The following is a 20,942-nucleotide window of genomic DNA, read 5'->3' on the forward strand; positions in this document are numbered from 1 at the left end:
CGCCTCTCTGGATTGTTTTGTACAGGAAGCTGTCCCTTCCTGCAGAAAAACAATCCTGCCTGCAAATGAGGCACCCTCGGACCATGGTGCAAGGATGCATACGTTGGCGCAAGGCACCAAATTGTGCTCCAGCACCGTACGAAAGGTCAGGATTACATTGTATTTGATAACAATGGTGCATTCCTGCCCTTTCACATTGGTGTTGGCCAGCATTTTAAGAAGACTTGTGGTGCTGCCCTATGCCAATTCCTCATAAATGAGAACCTGTAAGGGATGCCTTATAAATGTGACACATATTTGCAGTACAAACTATGTAAACTTAGGAAAGCAATGAGTGAATGAGGTATAATCCTATGAAGAAATGGGAGACACTTTTTGCTTCTTTCTTGCTGTAATTGTACATCCCTAAAAACCTAACTACATTTCCCATGAGGATACTGAAGGTTACAAGTCTATCTAATTCAGGTTGATTTACTTGCCGCTATATTTTAATAATAATCTATTTTTTGTTTTGAAAATAAAGTTTGGGTTCTGTTCATGTAAAAGGTTAATTGAAATTAAATATTTTAAATAGAATATTTGAAGGCACTCTTTAGTATTTCCAAACACTGGCTATCTTGGTTCATCAACACTTCTTAGCAGTGATGTTTTCCCGCTACAAAGAGGCATGAAGCAGGTCTCTTTGGGTGTTTGGAAGAACCTCAGAACATGCTGGCAGTTGGAGGATGCCTGTTGAGTTGCATTTTATAAAGATATGCTCTAGTGCAGGATCTGGAGTGAAAGAATGGCTGCTGGAAATCTGCAGATGAAGTTAGAGGGCTAGGCCTTCAAACAAGTGTCTGATTTACTCCTGTCATGACTCCATTCTCCCTCATTCCAGACACCAGTTCACACATACTGGGAATGGGACCAACAAAGGATACTGCACACCTTGCTTTCTTACAAGCAACTGGACAAAGAATGTCCATTTCCTTGCATATAAAGTACAAGGAAAAGTATTCACGATCACTCAATCACTAACATGTCTAGTTAATCCAACAACAGCCTGTTAAACTTGTTAATGCCCGTGCAGACACACAAAGACAAATAGCAGTCACAGAAACTCTGCAATGGCATGCAAGAGATTCCCCACACCTCTTGTCAAATAAAGAAACAAGATTAACTAGATTGTGACTACCATTGCATACTATTAAAAGACACACACATCGTGTGACCTCCTTGGACATGAGGCCTAATCACTGTATCTGAGCACTTAAAATGGCACCATACAACATTTTTGCAAGGAGTACATGTAGTCACACATGCTCACATGTCAGCTGGTGCATGGAACCCAGTGGCTTTCTTCCACAAAGTTTTTCTCTGTCCTCTTTAAGTCCACCCATTCAAGGTAACTACAAAACAAAAAGAAAAGTTTAGCCATACATCACCTTATCTCAAATTCTATTGACCAGACTCCAACAAAAGACCTGTCATCATAGCTACATTCATACATAATAATGTCCAGAGACATCCACCACACATTAGTAACCTATGAATGTGATACAGACACACATCCCTCACCCTTTCTCTATCATCCACATGCAATGCACACATCTCCAGAGGGACCATCCACTCCTCCACATACTTGCACACAAAAGTGCAACCCAGCACTCCAACACCGTCACACTAGCTGGCCAAACCAAAATGGCCAAGTGCCAGGCAGAAGAAATCACTTATGGCCAGATGTACGATGCCCAAAATAGCGCCTCGCAAATTGCGAGTTTTTTGCGACTCACAATTTGCGAGGCGCTATTTTGGATGTACAACAGTGTGTATCACACTGTTTGCGATTCCCAATGGGGTCGCAAATTGAGAGGCTCATGAATATTATTGAGCCTCTTGCAATTTGTGACCCCATTAGGACTGGCAGGCCCTCCCAGATATGCTGGCCTTCTGGGCTCAGCAGACCACCATGTCTGGGACTGCTTTTCAATAAAGCAGTTTTTTTTCAAATGCAGCCCGTTTTCCTTAAAGGAAAATGGGATGCATTTAAAAAAGAAAAACATTAAAGTTTTCATTTCATTTTTTAAGGGCATCCTTACCATCACCGGTGGTGGGTCGGAGGACAAATTCAGACTAAGAAGTCCTGCAGAACCGAGTGGGTGAAGTACCTGTCCCTGCGAACCTGACTGTCCAGGCAGTAATGTTTGCCAAATAGGTGTAGGGACGTCCACGTCGCTGCCTGACAGATGTCCAGGACTGGCACTCCACAGGCTAATGCAGTGATTGTAGCCTTAGCTCTGGTGGGATGAGCTTGTAAGCTTCAGGAGGCTGCTTCTTGGTCAGTGTAAAGCAGATCTTGATGCACAGAATGACACATCGAGAGATGGTCTGTTTCTGCACAACCCAACCTCTCTTTGCACCAACATACCCCACAAAGAGTTGGTCATCCACCTAGAACTCTTGTGTGTGGTCCATGTAGAACAAAAATGCTCTTTTTGCACCCAGATGTTCGGGTTACTTCTCTTCTTTAGAGGCATGTGGAGGAGAGCAGAAAGTGGGCAAAGTGACAGATTGACAAACATGAAATGGTGTTACCATGTTACCCCTTTTGGCAGGAATGAGGCCCTTGTGCAAACCACCAGTTTGTCAGGAAAAACCAGGTCTGGATTGGCCATTAGCAAAATAAGCATGTGTTTAGGGTCATCAAGGGAAGGTGGGGGGGGGGGGACCACAGAAACTTTCCATTGCCAGATTTACCATTGGCCATATGGTGCAAAAACTGCAAATGATGCAGCAGAACCTATAAATAAAGTGGAAGTATACAAAAATAAACATTATTTTCCATCTTACTGTAAGTTGCGTTTCATTTTGAAAAATAAAATGTTATTTTACTGTTTATTATTGTTTATATTTTGAAGTAGATATATATTGGGCTTAGGGCCTCCAAAGGTCTTATTCTGGCCTAGGGTAGAAGTTCTGGTTCTAATTTTCATGCTTAATGTACTGTTTGGTGCCTAAACCATAGACCCCCCCCACCCCCCTTGCAAATGGGCACTTTGAACACTTGAATAGATATAGGAACTGCCTTTGGGGAAAGACTGAAAAAATAAACCTGCAAGCTACTTGATTATATTAGGACAAGTTGGCAGCAATGTATTGAAATGTTAAAGTATTTTGTAGAGCCACATGAGCATTCATTTCAGGTCATACATTTTGGAAGTGGGTGTGCGCCCCCTTTACCAAACGTGACTATATTAGCCAGGACATTTAAGGCTCATTACCAGCGGCTCCGTAATTACTGTTAAGCCTATATTTATCAGGTGTAATTCATTTTACCCAGTTACAAGTATTTGGGGAAAAACGTGTATTTTGGGGATTACTGTCCTAAACTCTACCCAGCATTTTGCCCCATACATATTGGCAGATTTGACCCCAAAATTCATAACTGAGCTCTGTGGAGTAATAGGAAATAATGCAGGTATCACATTTCTCCAGGCCTCTCACAATGAGGGCCTTGGCTTTTTTACAAGCAGAGTTTGTAGAAAACCCGATTCATCCTTGTTTTCCCAGCTGGTGTATGTTTCACTTGAGATTTAGAATACTACTACTACTAACCCATCTCTATTATAATACTGCTTGATGTCTTGCACAATATGGCTCGGATTATATCATGTTTAAAAAAAGAACAAATATTTCGCCTAAAGCCAAATAGTTTTTCCATGTGGTAAAAGCGGTGAAAAATCATGCATGTCGAATGGAAAATGAACATCTTACTTGGTTTGCTAAAGTCTCACAAGGAACCTTGGGTTAGGCCTAAAGTGTTTGCTTAGATAATACTTTGATTTCCCCCTCGTTGCGTACCAGGAGTTGCTGACATTGAGATCAGACCTATTCCTGCTACCCTTTTCCCCAGCAGAAGCACTAGATGAAAGTATATCATGTTTTGCTCTCTGAAATGCTGTTGCTGACTCTGGTTATAAAGCCATATGTCTGTCATGTCCTGTACCTCACGGTGTCTCAGATATTCTGAATATTTTCTTTTTTTCCTCTTCACTATTTAAGGTTTGTGATCCAAGAAGTGAGTGTCCATTTCCCCAGCAGACCCGTGCAGCACTTCCTTGCCTTGTTTCTGTGTTCTGTATGAAAGGCAGATTTTATGGCTTGCATAAAACCTATTGCATGTGGCAAAACAATTTAAATGGATTGCAACAAAAACTGGCATTGGCAACAACACCGTCTCCCCTTTCAAACCTATTTGCTTGTGCCTACTGTACCCCTCTACCCTTCCCCCCCCCCCCCCCCCCTGTTTTTGGAATGCTGCTCCAGATCGCAAGTTTGACTGCCATTTTTGAATGACATTTCTTATGCTTTAAGCAAATTATTTCCAAGATGCCTGCTGGGGATATGTACTCATGAGCGGCCATCTTAGAATGCAGTGGCGGCTGGTGACATTCGAAAGTGGTGAGGCGTAAAAGTTCAGGATGAGTGCCCAGTGGTGAGTGAGCCTAGTGAGCGAGCCTGACCGCCATAAGGGGAGCTCGGTGGTCCCCCTCACCATTTTTGTAATCGCTCTGGCAATCCCCAGAGCTCAGCTAAACGCAACCTATCAGTATTCAGATGCTGATGCATACGCTGTGTAATATCTCCAACCTGAACACCAAACATTTCCTTTAAGTGCACCCTGATAAACCATCCTTCAGTTTCTGACGCCACATCTCTCCGTCCTTCCACTCCAATTAACCACCTCTTTATCCGGCTTCAATCTGGGCTCCAGTTAGCACCTTTTATGGTTCCAGCCTGTTTGCACTCCCTTGTGCCTAGATGCCCCTTCTATTTTTGCCCCGTCAATAACTCCTAGATGCCTTTTCCGCTGTGACTGCAGATTCCAGACTTCCAACTCTAATTTCTCCCTTAAACTGCCCTAATCTGATTTTTATGACCATCCTCCCCAAAATAAATACACTGGGAGGGCCACACCAAATTTTGAAATGTAGCTGGAAGAAATCAATGAGCAATCCGGGTTTGCAAGACTCTTCTTCCACAAAAAAATGCATTTCATCCAAATTAAAACATTCAGTCGGCCTTCGTGAAGTTTTACTGCCCATTGAAATACAGATCGCGGACAGGAAAACCAACCTATGCCATGCATGTCACCCTAATGCTACTTTTCTCTCACTATAAACATTTGGGACTTGATTAAAAAATGTTATTTTCCTTTTGCATTCTTTATTTCTGGTGTGCTATTTTAAAATAAATAATGATTGCGACCATCTCAGCTATGTCAAAGAGAATGTCACAAAAGACAAATTGGGGCGCACCCTCACTGAGCTTGTCAGATGGCCGCTTACTTAGGCCGTCCACTGGTGAAAAATGAGGGAAACTGACACTGCCGCCCAATCTAGCCCCTCAGTTTGGGGGGGCTGTGACTAGAACGGGGTCCCTTTCACGTGGTTGTGCTCTCTCTGTGCCTCAATTGGTTCCTATAGCAGCCTGCCTTCCCATCATTAAATCCGGCTGCTGTCTGTCTGTCTGTCCTTCGATCCGCCCGTCCTGACGGCCTGCCCATCCATCTATCATGCTCTCTTTCCATCCTGAACTCGCCATCTGTCTGTACCTGCAGTGGGCTGCACATTGGCATCGCTGCACTACCAGCAGCCTTTTTGTCATCCTCAGAAGGGCAGGGAAGTATGAGAAGCACCCCTCTTATAACAAACATTGGAAATGCAATAGGGCTCGCATCAGGAAAGTTTGAGCTATTGGTCTTATAAATGAATTTTTTTTTATTTATGTGTTATTTTTTAAAATAGCTAAATTATTAGCTTTGTCATTTACAATGCCAATAGTTATAACTTTCACAAACACGTATAGCATTTGTAATGCAACATGTTGTGTATTTACGTGACTTAGATGTATTGATATTACAAATAACAATGGCAATGGCAATAGCTTAAACTTTGTAAATACATTTTGTGAAGATTATGTTCAGTGTTTTTTATTGTGACGAAAATCCAAGAACAGAAGTGAAATATTAACATCTTTTTGTGATTTGTAATAAAGCATGAAATCTTGAAAACAGCTTGAAACATTGAAAGAACATATTTGAACCAGTGATGCTGTGGTTGCGCTGAGTGATGCTGTGGTTGCGCTGAGTTATGCTGTGGTTGCGCTGAGTGATGCTGTGGTTGCGCTGAGTGGTGAGTGCATCGGTGGAGCTTAGTGGGTGTATTGATGGAGCTGTGTGGTGGGTGCATTGGTGGAGCATCGGTGGAGCTGTGTGGTGGGTGTATCGGTGAAGCTGTGTGGTGGGTGCCTCGGCAGAGCTGTGTGGTGGGTGCATCGGTGGAGCTGGGTGGTGGGTGCATCTGTGGAGCTGTGTGGTGGGTGCATCGGTGGAGCTGTGTGGTGGGTACTTCGGTGGAGCTGTGTGGTGGGTGCATCGGTGGAGCTGGGTGGTGGGTGCATCTGTGGAGCTGTGTGGTGGGTGCATCGGTGGAGCTGTGTGGTGGGTACTTCGGTGGAGCTGTGTGGTGGGTGCATCTGTGGAGCTGTGTGGTGGGTGCATCTGTGGAGCTGTGTGGTGGGTGCCTCGGTGGAGCTGTGTGGTGGGTGCATCGGTGGAGCTGTGTGGTGGGTGCATCGGTGGAGCTGTGTGGTGGGTGCCTTGGTGGAGCTGTATGGTGGGTGCCTCAGTGGAGCTGTGTGGTGGGTGCATCGGTGGAGCTGTGTGGTGGGTGCATTGGTGGAGCTGTGTCGGTGGAGCTGTGCGGTGGGTGCATCGGTGGAACTGGTTGGTGGGTGCATCGTTGTAGCTGTGTCGGTGGAGCTGAGTGGTGGCTGCATCGGTGGAGCTGTGTGGTGAGTGCCTCGGCGGAGCTGTGTGGTGGGTGCATCGGTGGAGCTGTGTGGTGGGTGCCTCAGTGGAGCTGTATGGTGGGTGCATCAGTGGAGCTGTTTGGTGGGTGCATTGGTGGAGCTGTGTGGTGGGTGCATCGGTGGAGCTGTGTAGGTGGAGCTGTGTGGTGGGTGCATCGGTGGAGCTGTGTGGTGGGTGCATAGGTGGGGCTGTGTGGTGGTTGCATCGGTGGAGCTGTGTCGGTGGAGCTGTGTGGTGGGTGCATCGGTGGAGCTGGGTGGTGGGTGCATCGTTGGAGCTGTGTCGGTGGAGCTGTGTGGTGGGTGCATCGGTGGAGCTGTGTGGTGGGTGCATCGGTGGAGCTGTGTGGTGGGTGCCTTGGTGGAGCTGTGTGGTGGGTGCATCGGTGGAGCTGTGTGGTGGGAGCATCGGTGGAGCTGTGTAGGTGGAGCTGTGTGGTGGGTGCATCAGTGGAGCTTAGTGGGTGCATTGATGGAGCTGTGTGGTGGGTGCATTGGTGGAGCTTAGTTGGAGCATCGGTGGAGCTGTGTGGTGGGTGCCTTGGCGGAGCTGTGTGGTGGGTGCATCGGTGGAGCTGAGTGATGGGTGCATCTGTGGAGCTGTGTGGTGGGTGCATCATTGGAGCTGTGTGGTGGGTGCTTCGGTGGAGCTGTGTGGTGGGTGCATCTGTGGAGCTGTGTGGAGGGTGCATCTGTGGAGCTGTGTGTTGGGTGGATCGGTGGAGTTGTGTGGTGGGTGCCTCGGTGGAGCTGTGTGGTGGGTGCATCGGTGGAGCTGTGTGGTGGGTACATCGGTGATGCTGTGTCGGTGAAGCTGTGTGGTGGGTGCATCAGTGGAGCTGGGTGGTGGGTGCATCGTTGGAGCTGTGTCGGTGGAGCTGTGTGGTGGCTGCATCGGTGGAGCTGTGTGGTGGGTGCATCGGTGGAGCTGTGTGGTGAGTGCCTTGGTGGAGCTGTGTGGTGGGTGCATCGGTGGAGCTGTGTGGTGGGTGCCTCAGTGGAGCTGTATGGTGGGTGCATCAGTGGAGCTGTGTGGTGGGTGCATTGGTGGAGCTGTGTGGTGGGTGCATCGGTGGAGCTGTGTAGGTGGAGCTGTGTGGTGGGTGCATCGTTGGAGCTGTGTGGTGGGTGCAGAGGTGGGGCTGTGTGGTGGTTGCATCGGTGGAGCTGTGTCGGTGGAGCTGTGTGGTGGGTGCATCAGTGGAGCTGGGTGGTGGGTGCATTGTTGGAGCTGTGTCGGTGGAGCTGTGTGGTGGGTGCATCGGTGGAGCTGTGTGGTGGGTGCATCGGTGGAGCTGTGTGGTGGGTGCCTTGGTGGAGCTGTGTGGTGGGTGCATCGGTGGATCTGTGTGGTGGGAGCATCGGTGGAGCTGTGTAGGTGGAGCTGTGTGGTGGGTGCATCAGTGGAGCTTAGTGGGTGCATTGATGGAGCTGTGTGGTGGGTGCATTGCTGGAGCTTAGTTGGAGCATCGGTGGAGCTGAGTGATGGGTGCATCTGTGGAGCTGTGTGGTGGGTGCATCATTGGAGCTGTGTGGTGGGTGCTTCGGTGGAGCTGTGTGGTGGGTGCATCTGTGGAGCTGTGTTGAGGGTGCATCTGTGGAGCTGTGTGTTGGGTGGATCGGTGGAGTTGTGTGGTGGGTGCCTCGGTGGAGCTGTGTGGTGGGTGCATCGGTGGAGCTGTGTGGTGGGTACATCGGTGATGCTGTGTCGGTGAAGCTGTGTGGTGGGTGCATCAGTGGAGCTGGGTGGTGGGTGCATCGTTGGAGCTGTGTCGGTGGAGCTGTGTGGTGGCTGCGTCGGTGGAGCTGTGTGGTGGCTGCATCGGTGGAGCTGTGTGGTGGGTGCATCGGTGGAGCTGTGTGGTGAGTGCCTTGGTGGAGCTGTGTGGTGGGTGCATCGGTGGAGCTGTGTGGTGGGTGCCTCGGTGGAGCGGTGTCATGGAGCTGTGTGGTGGCTGCATCGGTGGAGCTGTGTGGTGGGTGTCGGCGGGGTTCCCGAAAATAATCGCATGTCTTTATTTCGTGCTGTCTAATTCCTTACCCAGCTTCCCCCTGAATCTAAAGCAAGGCCCAAAAGAAAATAATTCTGTGCGTTTGAATTGATCTTTAAAAGTATAAAGCGGCACAGCTTTGATAAAATATGAGGGTTAGAGAAAGGAGAACGTAAAGTATGCAAAGGAGCTGATGAAACATATTTTTTTAAATATTTCAGTAGTTTTACTGCTATAAAATCCTCCAATCCAATAGTACAGCGTTGTACTGAAATTAGCCAAACAAATATGAAAATTAAGAACGTTTTCAGCAGTTTTACTTTTATAAATCCAATACGTCATCGAGTAAAAAATGGATGACATAAAATGCTCGTCGCAGGAGCTCTAATGAGAAGAGAGAGACTGAAATAGCAGCTATCTGGCAGCCTAGGTGAAAGCAGGGACTCTGCTGGTGCCGATGTTTAATCTGTCCCGCTGAGCTGCATAGCAGCGAGAAGGATCTCCCTGACAAAAACCGGTTAGAACTTCATAAAACGCCATCATTGTCCAGGGGAGAAATAAACAAGGAGGTTGTGGTGGAGGGGGGCATACAAATAGCACGAGGCGGGCGGTGTGGGGGTGGGGGGTGGGGATGTAAAGGAAAGGGCTAGGATAGGGAGAAATAATAAGGGGTCTTGTAGAGGCTAGACATATGAGGGGTGAGAATGCTAAGGAAGGAGTAATCTAGGCAGAGGCAGGGAAGGGGCTGATCAGGGTTGGCGGGTAAGGAGGAAAATGACTAGGAAGAGAGCATAAAAGGAGACACAGCCTGGCGGCCGTGAAACTGAAAGTACGGCTGGCCGTGAATAATTAGGGGATGAGCGTACGCTGAGAAGCTGCCTTTGACGTGGTAATGCGAGGCAGGCAGGCAGGCGGCTGGTGGCATTGTGCACGCGCTTTTTAGGGCTTGCTCTTGCGCAATGACCTAAAAAGCGCACATGCACTGCAAGGAATCGCCAGTGGTTAAACTCTGGATAAGCCACCATAGAGCTTCGCCAGCTATGCGCATGCGCATAAGCAGGCGAGCCCTAAAAACCACATCGCTGGGACTCAGCGCCTCTATCGGACAAGCACAAGTCACAGCAAAGAAATACCAACAACAAACAATTTCGTACAAGGCCTTGTAGCGTGAGATAAACTGCAATTTTGGTGATGAACATACTAAACGGTTTAGGAAGCACAATCACTCTTGCTTCCAAAACGGAATGGCGAGCGGCCCTCCCCCCAACTTTCTCAGAAAATAGGAACAAAGACATACGTTTTTTCAAAAATTCGAGTCCTGCCACACCGTCATACGTTCCACAGGTCAAAAACAAACAGGCCTTCTGAAGGTCAGCAAATGGGGGCACTTCAAAAGGTTTCCTGCAGTCTAAGCTCATGCTCGTAGCTCCTCTACAAACACGATGCAAAGGGTGCCTGCGCCGGCGCATGCAGCAGTTTGTGCACCATTGCAGGGAAAAGCACAGAGATGAGACATGTTGTTGTAAATATGTTGCAACCCTGTGGTCCAAAACTAACGCAATGTGGCACAGCGAAATTACTTGCATCACCGCACTACGTTTGTTTCTCATAAATAGAGTTTTTATAGGTTTGGCCGAACACAGATATCCCCCAATGAAATTACGTTGCTGCTTTCGTTTAAGGATAAAACCTACTTAAGAAAAAAGTGAATTAAACCTAGAAAACCAGGGGAACCTAGACACCAAGCTTTAGTCTAGGCAAGGTGAGATAAGACTTCAATTCTCCCGGAATACCAGAAGCTGATATGTTGATCTGCTGACGCTGATCTTGCTTGCCCTGATGTGGGATCTTTTCCTTTTTGTTTCTACCTCAGACCAATCTGTTGGAGTGGGACTGGAAAAGCCTGTGCTCTGTAAAGACAGTTCCCCCAAAACTAAGCTGGGATGCTTGGCCAAGTTCCCCTTCCTCTTAAACTGATGCTTTTGCTGGTTCTAAAAGACCCTGGGCCTCATTCATGAGAAGTGACGCATCGCTGCGTGAAAGCAGCGATGCGTCACTTCTCAGTGCGCCCTCCTTGCAACATGATGGATGCGTCATATTTACTGTATGATGCATCATGCCGCAGGGAGTTACAGATACAGCACTATTTCTGATGCATCTGTAGGCGCAAAAGTGACGCATTGCTGAAGTGTGTTACAAAAGTGACGCAACTCCAGCAATGTGTCCTTTCACATGGGGCAAGCCCCATGTGAAAGGGCCTGCGCCAGTCTTACACCTGCTGTGAAGCAGGCGTACGTTTTGGACGAATTTGCACGTAGATTTCACTGCGTCACTTCTACCAGGCTTACTTACGTGGGAACGCCCACCCTGTATACATTATACCTGACGCAGGTATAATGTAGCGCAGGGAATTACAAAGTGACGCATCTGCTTAAATGTGTCAACAGGAGGCATGTTTTACGCCGCCAATGCGTCACAAAAGTGACGCAACGAAGCCCAAAACTGTCGCAAGGCCCCATAAATGAGGCACACTGAGCCTAGCTGGTGTCTGAAGTCCTGATACACCTTGTCTTGGATCTTACCCGGCAGAGCACAGCCCAGCCGTGGAGAGGAGTTGATACTCCTTGAGGCCAATAAATGAAGCTTGCAGGTGTCCTCAAATGCTGATAGTCTTAAACCCTGATAGGATCCCTTTCAAGTGGTAATTTATTTTAGATCGGTGCTTTGGGTATTGCCTACTTGGGCTGAATGTGGTCTGTCGAAGTGTTTATCTTAGGATCATTTTGGTGTGTACCTTTGCTTTTGTAATCTTCGAAATACATTAGTCCTTTTTCCTTCTGCCATTTTTAATGTCTGGTGGCTGTTTTTATGTGATTTTGTTTGTACTGAAATGCCAGTTATGTTTTTTTTTTTAATACAAAACATAACCCAGTAAAACCTAGCGGACCTATGGTGTCTCTTAGGCAACCCTTGTCTTTCAGCAAAATAGATATTTGGAGCTTTCAAAATCAAAGTAACATTGAATGTTATGCTTCTGTGCAAAGCACTGCCTGCAATCTTTATGCTGTACTTGGAAAGCATTTCGATATTTAAATTCAAATCGATTTCATTGAGAATAACAAAAAGACAAACAGTACAGTACAATAAAAGAAGAAAAGGTGATGGCAGTAAGCATAGTGGATATCCCAATAAAGCAAAAACATGACGATACTAATATTAGCATTATAAAGGGATGATAATAAATAAAGTAAAACAACTAGATGACACAATAAAAGAAGCAATAACAACAGTGGCAAGATAGTAATAATGATGACATTTATGATTAATAAGGCTCTAGTGCTACCTGAGACTACATCGGTGAATCCAGTTCTTATAGTATCTTAGTGTCAGTGCAACCAATACACACATTATGGTAAAGCAAGGTATCACTCAAATTGCAAGGCGTATGAGACATCCTAGACATAACAGAACATGCAAATTCACGGAGGGTTGTAGCATGTATACGAAAAGTTGAGGAAACTCTACAATTTCCTGTGCGATTTGCGCCATGGGGAAGTTTGGAGAGACTCGTTATCAGCGCCTCTCAAAGAGAACAACCATTCGTGCCATATTTTAAAGGCGACTTTACTAGCACTTTTCCATTTGCTTGGAATGACTTTGTATGCCAGACTGAGCATGAGATCCATCAGATGCCGGTCCTGGTTGTTTACAAGATGAGGATCTAGAGCAGCCAATAGAATGTAGGAGAAACCTCTTGGAGGTCGGTAGTGAAAGGTTCTGTGTATGTAGTTATAGATTTTATCCCAATAGGATTGTAAGACAGGGCAATAAAAGAGCATGTGTGCAAAATCACCCACATGAGATTTACAGTTCCAGCATGTGGGGCTATCGTTGAGTTTAAGTTTGAAAAATATTTCCGGGGTCCAATACGATCTGTTTATTAACATTCATTTGGTCTGTGAGAGTATAGGTGAAATTTTGTTTGAAAAAGGGGTCAGGTGAATCTTTTCCCAATCAAATGGGATCAGAGAGGAATGTGTCTCATTTTCTCATGACGTCTCACATTTTCTATGTGATTTTTGTGAGTTGGGGGAAAGGAGTTTATATATCTTGGAGATGGTATGTCCAGCTTTTACGAGTTGAGCAAGCTTGCCGGCAATGGAAGGGTCATGGGGTGTGATAGATTGTGAGGAGATGAACGATTTGAGTTTTAGAAATTTATGAAAATCCAGAGGTTTAAGCCTGTGTCTTGACTGTAGATCGGAGAAAGGTAAAGGCAATGGGCCTGTAAAAAGGTTGTTGTCTAGATTTATCCAGTTTTTAGACTAGTGGTTCCACTAGAGAGACCTGCCATCTACTTTTAGACTTGGGTTATACCATAGGGAGGCCAAGTTGGATTTGTTAATTTTGGTCTTGGCATTAGCTACCCGTTCTAAACTCAGCAGGGCTCTTTTGGTATTGAGCAGGATATATCTGTAATGAGGAAAAGCAGAAACATCAGCTGTTAGGAGGGGGGGGGGAGAGGCATGTTATTGATGATCGCTCTTTCTATATCCAACCAGACAGGGATATAGTCCGATTGTAGAAGAAGTCAGTTAGACCCCTGTTTACATAAGTATGCAGCGTGGTAGTTTCTAAAGTTTGAGAGGCCTATACCACCTTTTTCCTTGGGTAGCTGAAGTTTACTTAATGAGATTCTAGGTTTCTAAGCCCTGCCACAGAAATGTATTGAAAAGTTTATAAACAAAATTTCCGCACTGCCCCACTAAGACAAGAATTACGGGGACCATTTTTCGTCCAACAAGGTGGATAACTTTTTGTAAAGGGAGTTTTCATTGGTTTTTAAGGTGCTGATTAGGTCTTTCTCAAATTCCAACCCTAGATACTTGAAACATTTAGGTTGCCAAAGTAAGCCTGAATCACCCATAATGTCTTTGTTACCAATGTTATTTAAGAGTTTCACTTCCGTTTTATCCTTGTTTAACTTGTAACCAGACACTATGGAAAAGTCCGCTATTGAGGACATTAGGGCCGGTATAGCAGCCTCAGCATTTTCAGATATCACCGGGACATCGTCAGCGTAGGCCGTAATTTTAACAGTGCATTCACCAAAGCATATTCCTTCAATTCTATCACTATGCCTAAGGTGGTAAAGGAAGGGTTCGATAGCGAGCAGGAATAGGGAAGGGGAAAGGGGACACCCTTGTCTCGTGCCTTGTTCTAAGCTAAATGAGGATGAGAGGCAGCCACCGGCTCTAACTCTGGCTGTGGGGTTGGAATAGAGTGCCATCACCATACGAATGAAAGTCTCTCCTAATTTGAATTTATCTAGCGCCACTTTCAAGTAAGACCAGTCCACCTTATCAAAGGCCTTTCCGGCGTCTAGGGTGATTGCAACTGTTGGAGAGTCGATATATTTAGCCTTCTCTAGTATATGGGCTAGGATGCTCGTATTATCGCTGGAAAGTCTATTTTTTAAGAAGCCTACTTGTGAAGGGTGGATACGTTTGGGTAAAAATTTCTGGATACGTTTCGCAAGGATCATAGCGTAGATTTTTCAATCAAAGTTAATTAGCGAAATTGGCCTGTAATTTTTCTGGAGAAGACGGGTCCTTCCCCTCCTTGGGAATTACTGCTATAATAGCTTCAGCTGGAGTGCCGCGTACTTGGCCGGTATTGTCAAATTCATGGTATAGGTCGGGTAGAGGTTGAGTCAGTAACATGGTGAAACATTTGTAAAATTTTGCCTTAAACCCATCTGGGCCGGGGGCTTTCCCGGATTTAAACTTTTTAACTGCACATTCAATTTCCGGGGCAGTGATTGGGTTGTTAAGTTCTGATTGTTCTTGGGCTGATAACGAAGGGAGTGAACAATTATTTAGATAGTCCACTATTTTAGACACTGCATTATTCAGTCTCCAGAGATTCGCTTTCTTGATAGTATTCATCAGGGCTAGTGACATTGTGATACAAGAATGATCTGAGATCACCCTTGGTTCAATCGAGGTTTCCTCGATGTTGCTGGAGGCGTTCCCAGACAAGAGTATGTAATCTATACGTGAGTATGTGTTGTGAGGTGTCGAAAAGAAAGTATAGTCTCTATCTGTGGGGTTTTGTAGTCCCCATGAGATTGAGGAGGGTTTTGTGAGAGGTGTTGGGACAGAAAGGGCAATGTGAGTCCCTATTTAGTGTTGGATCCATAGGCAAGTTAAAGTCGCCGGCCATTATGTGTGTCGCGTTATCCGGGATTGTACAGATATGGTCCGACAACTCCCTCTAGAAATCCGGGTCATCTTTGTTAGGGGCATAGAAGTTAGTGACTTAAAATTCCCTGTTATCTTTTGATAGCTTAGTGTAAATCCATCTCCCCTTAGCGTCAGAAGTACTGCTTAGAAAGTCAATGTTAGATTTCTTAGCTTTTAATGTTAGAACCCCATTCTTTTTCTCTATTGCGTCAGAGCCCACATGGTCGCTGTATGATCTGCTCTTGAGTGAATTGAATTGTGAGGAGTCAATTTTTGTCTCTTGAAGTAAAATAATGTCTCCTTTTTGTTTATAAAGATAATCAAGTATCTTCCTCCTCTTGATCGGATGGTTAATGCCTTTTACATTTAGTGAGACAACTTTTAGACTGTTACTTTTGTGTGCCAAGTTACCAGGAAAGATTAATGGTGGCAAGAGATCATTGTGTACAAGTAGTGTATGACTCCGGCATTGTAAGTAGACGCAAAAGGGGTACCGTGTATTGGACTACAAAACATACATTTCCAAGGAGTGTGACCCAACGTAAGATTGCAGATAATTGGTGTCTGACAAGCAGCCCCACTCGTTGACCACACATGACCATTTGCAGCAAGGTGATTGCTAGCCTTAAGAGTATTTTCTTTGTAACCATGAGGAAAACATGTGTGGGAGTGAGACTTCCTGGATCATTGTACAGAACTAGAAACTAGGATTGAAGTCTGTTATTAGAGCACATCGAGCAAAAACACAAGGACAAATACAGGTAGTAAAACATAAGAGTAAAGAAAAAACAAAAAAATACAGTTAAGACCCCATCCCACCCCACCCTACTCACAATCATTCCCACCCCACCCAACAAGTAATCAGTAGACATGGTGACAAGGGGAAAATAGCTCCCCTCCCATGCCAGCAACTAAGTCATGTATAACACATAGAATCATAAACATTTCAAGAACAGCGAACTTGATTGCATAGCCATGACTAAATTAAGTACTAAACAAGATGAAATGTTTGTTAGGAGCGGTATCATGTACACAATAAAGGGTTGTTTACAATAAATTAAGTTTGACCCAATTGGACGAGTCTGAACAATGAAGTAGCAAATACTGAACGTTATTAAACGTTATTACTAAACGTTACTATGAAGACTCCTAAAAGAAGATAATCAATAGTAGGCTGAAGGCAGACCATGACTCAAACACGCATGCTGCAAACTACATAAGGGAGGATTCCTTAAAAGTAAGCTAAGCGAACACACCTGTGGGCGCAAGTTATGCTATTATTTTTAACGAGTTGCATCCCTTGATTGCAACAAATTAACTGTAATATGATCTACTTGAGCATTAGAACAGTAGACAGCAGTAATATGATCTACGTCGGGCATTGGAATAGCGTTACAACAGTCGAACATAAGACGAGGACTTAGCTTGACTAAGAGAGGCACTTGGAGAGGAATTCAGGTGCCTGTACTTGATGACTCTGGCGTTGCAGTGTCCATAGAGGGATCATCTGGCCCATCAAGGAATCTCTTCAGCAGCAGAGGGTCCACAAAAACCTGAGGTATTCCCTGAATCGTTACACGGAATCTTGCCGGCCCTACAAATCCAAAGTGGTAGTTCAAGGAGCGTAGCTTAGGCCTGAGAGCAAGGAAACCTTTCCTGATATCCACCGTCTCTTTACTGTAGTCCTGGGAGTTAAAGATCTTGTTAGTTTTCCAGAGGATGTGGTTGTTCTTGCGCATAAAGGCCAGGATTTGCTCGAAGTGCTGGTATCGTAAGGATTTGCAAACAATTGGTCTTGGACCTTTTTGGTTTGGTGTAATTCGTGTAGGGACTCTGTGGGTTCGATCAAATTCCAAAGGGTTACTAAAGGAAAGGTTAGGTGCTTGAGTGAACCAAGATTCTAGGAAGGGGATACACGAGCCAGCGTAACCCTCTGAACCTTCAGGAATTCCAAAAATACGTAGATTCCCTCTTCGATTTCTGTCTTCAAGCTCCGACATTCTTCTGTTCAGAGAGTCTGTTGTGATAGACATTTGTTTGGGGGATTTACAGACTTTAGCTTCGGAGTCCTCCAGGTGGCTTATTCTGTTTTCCGTTTCCAAAAGTCTGATATTAGTATCCCTAATGTCCTGTCTGATCGTTGAGATTTCCTCCTTAGTTGACTTTGCCAGATCGTGTACCTCTGCCAGCTTGTTCAGTATAGTGTCCATTGTTACTTTGATATCTCAGCTCCTGACATCGCGCTGCGGCAGCCGAGCGGGGGAGACTACAATCCCCAGCCTGCCTTGCGGCAGGAAGCCGCGGGAACCAAAGTCCGCGCCAGGAGGCGCTACAAAGTCCCCAACAGTCCAGGGGAGCGGGCGGCCATTGGAAAAATCGGACCTGAGGAGCCCGGTGCGGCAGCAGCACCTACCTCACCGAGTGGGACCCTGCCAGCTGTCTCCCCCCGCCGCCGCAGCTCCTGACATCGCGCTGCGGCAGCCGAGCGGGGGAGACTACAATCCCCAGCCTGCCTTGCGGCAGGAAGCCGCGGGAACCAAAGTCCGCGCCAGGAGGCGCTACAAAGTCCCCAACAGTCCCGCGTCGCGGGAGCGCGCGGGTGCGCCGGGCGAAGCCCGGGCAAAGGGCGGGCCCTCTGTGGCCCTCCGTGGACCGAGTAGGACGGGACGGGCCACCCCCCTTGTTATTTAACATTTGATCGTAACATCATTACTGCTTCTGTGATCATGCCCTGTAAGGGGGGAACAAGCCTCGCTTCGCAGGGGTGTCACGTGGGGCAAATGCACCAAATGCTCACCACAAGCTCCCGGCCAACTGTGCATGTTACAGACATAATCTGCCCCTGCTACTCCCCATCTAGCACACTATCTCCTCCGCTAAACTCCCCAAGAACGCAGAATCTGTCGCCGTGGGGTGAGCTAAATAGACTATGTAAAACAAAATATGTCAGTGTGGACTCACCCTTCTTCGCCAAAGGCACCCGCACTACAAATACTAAAGGCAGTTCACAGGAAACCCCCTCTTTATTGAACAAAGTCAACACACAAGCCTCTGTACTTTCATGGTTACTACCTGTCAATGTCAATAGAGATAACACTGAGGACAAGGCCGAAAGGACTCAAGCAAAACCTCATATACCAACTGTAACCCCCGCGATGACCGTTCATAATCTCCCTACCACCATGGAGACTGATGACAAACTGGACAAACCAATATCTTATTCCCAGATCTCTCTTCTGACTCAGATTGAACAACTTGTTAAAACCATCATTTCCCCACTAACAGAATAAATCAATGCTATAGGGGAAAGGCTCCTGGGTCTCGAGAACAAAATCACGGCCATCCTGAAACCCATCGAGAATCCTGTAAACTCGAACCGATCCCAGCCAACCACCACTTTCCCATCAGCTAAGCTCTCTGCCATCCTTAAAAGCAAGCAAGTAACTCCATTATCTCCTATAATTCCAGGTTCAACTATTTTCAAAGCTCCTTCCAAACCTGTTATACCAAGGCCCCCAGAGGCCAAGTCAGTACGCAATGCACCAAACATACACCTTCCGCCACAAGCGGCGCCATATGTGTCCGTCCTTACAGGAGTGCCACCACTTGCGCGGGGAAAAGCCGAAAGCCAGCTGGACCTAATGAACAAAGTTATATTCTGGTTGGGAAGGAATAGACCCCTACCACCGGACAAAGACGGCGGAATCCTGAGTGTGAGAAGGGTGGGCTGGTTGGGCCCTCTACCAAAAAACATTTCAGGGGACTCGGTACTGGTCAGATTCGGGAATCGGAACATCGCACCATATTTAAGATCTTGTCCAGCCCTAGAGGGGGATGGTCCAATACAGACTTGGGACTTACATGATTTCTATCCCTGTATGCCAAATATCCCCCGATTAGGAACAACAATAGCCTACCACCACCCGTTGGGTGGGGAAGTCCAGGTACCCAGTGGTACTAGTTTCCCTGTTGCCAACAGATGTATTTCATTGCACAATTGCCGCAACTTTTGAGCTCACTCACTTTAAAGGACAAACTCGTGTATCTTCATTCAAGATAGGGATAAACCCCTTGAAAAATATGTCTCACCGTCGAATCCTGATGATGGGGCTATGTCTTTTTTGAATGTGAAGTTATGTTTTTGTTGAATGTATATATTTTATTTTTAATTACTGTTATTTTTTGTATGCTTTCATGATTTTAAGAAACAAAATCGAATAAAGCTTCTATTCATTCATTCTCTTTTCCCTTTGGTAGGAGAGTCAGGGTTCGGAGGGTCCGCCTTAAGTCTCTTAAGGTTCTTTGCTTCCTTTTCCCCCATGTTGCACATGCGTGAGGATCGAAGCGCTTATGTGGTTTGTTGTTTGAAGATTGCAGGAACTAAGCTATATTTGCAAATAGCCGATCTTGGAAATAAAATTCTCCTCTTACATGGGTCTAGTAGGGGATCTGTAGGACTCATAGAAGATATGACATTAGCTTCCTAGTTGTCACTTGTTGTTAAAACATCAGAGTTAGGAGTTTCCATTATGTAAACCTGCATCCATCTTAAGGTCAGGCAGAGCTAATGTTAGAGATAGGCACACATAGGCGCCGGCAATTTTAAAGACAGGCATCAAGATAAACAAAAAATGCAGAGATTATAAAGTGAAGTAAGTTGCCAAAGCCAAAACGCCGTTCACAAGCGCTGGTACCCTTTCAGGATCATATTTGACACCTGTGTGGCAAACCATGGGATCCAGTGCTGATCAAGGCACAGCGTAGGTGCATAATTGGCTGTGAACCTGCATTAATCTCCACCAGTTGTGCAGACCCGGCATTAAGACATAAGCATCCACCATTCATTTCTCTCTTTATGACCCAATGAGAGCCAGGAAAGGGTGAAGAGTAGTCGGGTACCTTATAAGTGGGCTCTCACAACTATTTTCATATCTATTCAGTCAGTTATAGTGGATTGCATCCTCATTGAAAGCGCATTAAACGTCATGCTGCAGGGTTCAGGACGTGTTAAGCCGCTTGCCTTTTGAAAGGGAAAGTGCTCGGGGTTAATGGATCCTGCGGCGCGATCGCTGTGATGCATCGGTAAAGCCCGCCATAACCGCCATTTAAGGCGCGTGTGCGAGCGCGCAACGTATCAGGGTATTTTCCGAATGAATAGGATGGCTCCAAGCAAAGCCGCCTACTTGGATTTTACATTACTGGCATGCAGTTCAGTCCGGTGTCTTTCCTATTTAGACCTTGTTTCGCGCTGGTCATGGATTGCAGTTTCAATAGACAAAATAAAGCTGTTGGGACAAAGTTGTTGACATGTAACTGCTTTTTGCAAAGTTATTAATCTTATATTTACAGTAGGCTGTAGAGCAAGTCAGACAGATACTCTCCTGATGTGTTGTGTGCTTTTTCATTATTTTTGCCACCCTAGGCAGTGAAGCTTGAGTCTAAAAAACTCTCTATACTGTGCCTGCTCTATTGATTATCTTTTAAAAGCATTGACAATGGCGGAAGGTCTGACTTTAAAATAATGTTGTATGGTTATGTGAAGCATTCCGAGTAGATGGCATGGGAATGGAAAGGTATTCGTGTTGAGGCAAAGAAGTTTAGAAAAATATTGATGTAGCGTAAAAGGCCAGGTGACAGTTGTATTGCCAAGCCAGACCTAAAAAAACATTTAGGCTAATGACTGCCCTCCTCCCACCTGTTCTGCCAGAGAAAAACACCACAACTTTATCTAGTTATCTCATACCCTTTAATAGCAGCTCAATATCCCGTCTGTGCCCTTGAAAGTTCAAGCTCAGGCAGAAGGGTAAATTAACAAAATGATAATAGCTGTATGAAGGCCAAGCATTTTTAG

The sequence above is a fragment of the Lissotriton vulgaris genome, chromosome 4_1 (genome assembly GCF_964263255.1).
Source record: "Lissotriton vulgaris chromosome 4_1, aLisVul1.2, whole genome shotgun sequence".
NCBI lineage: Eukaryota > Metazoa > Chordata > Amphibia > Caudata > Salamandridae > Lissotriton > Lissotriton vulgaris.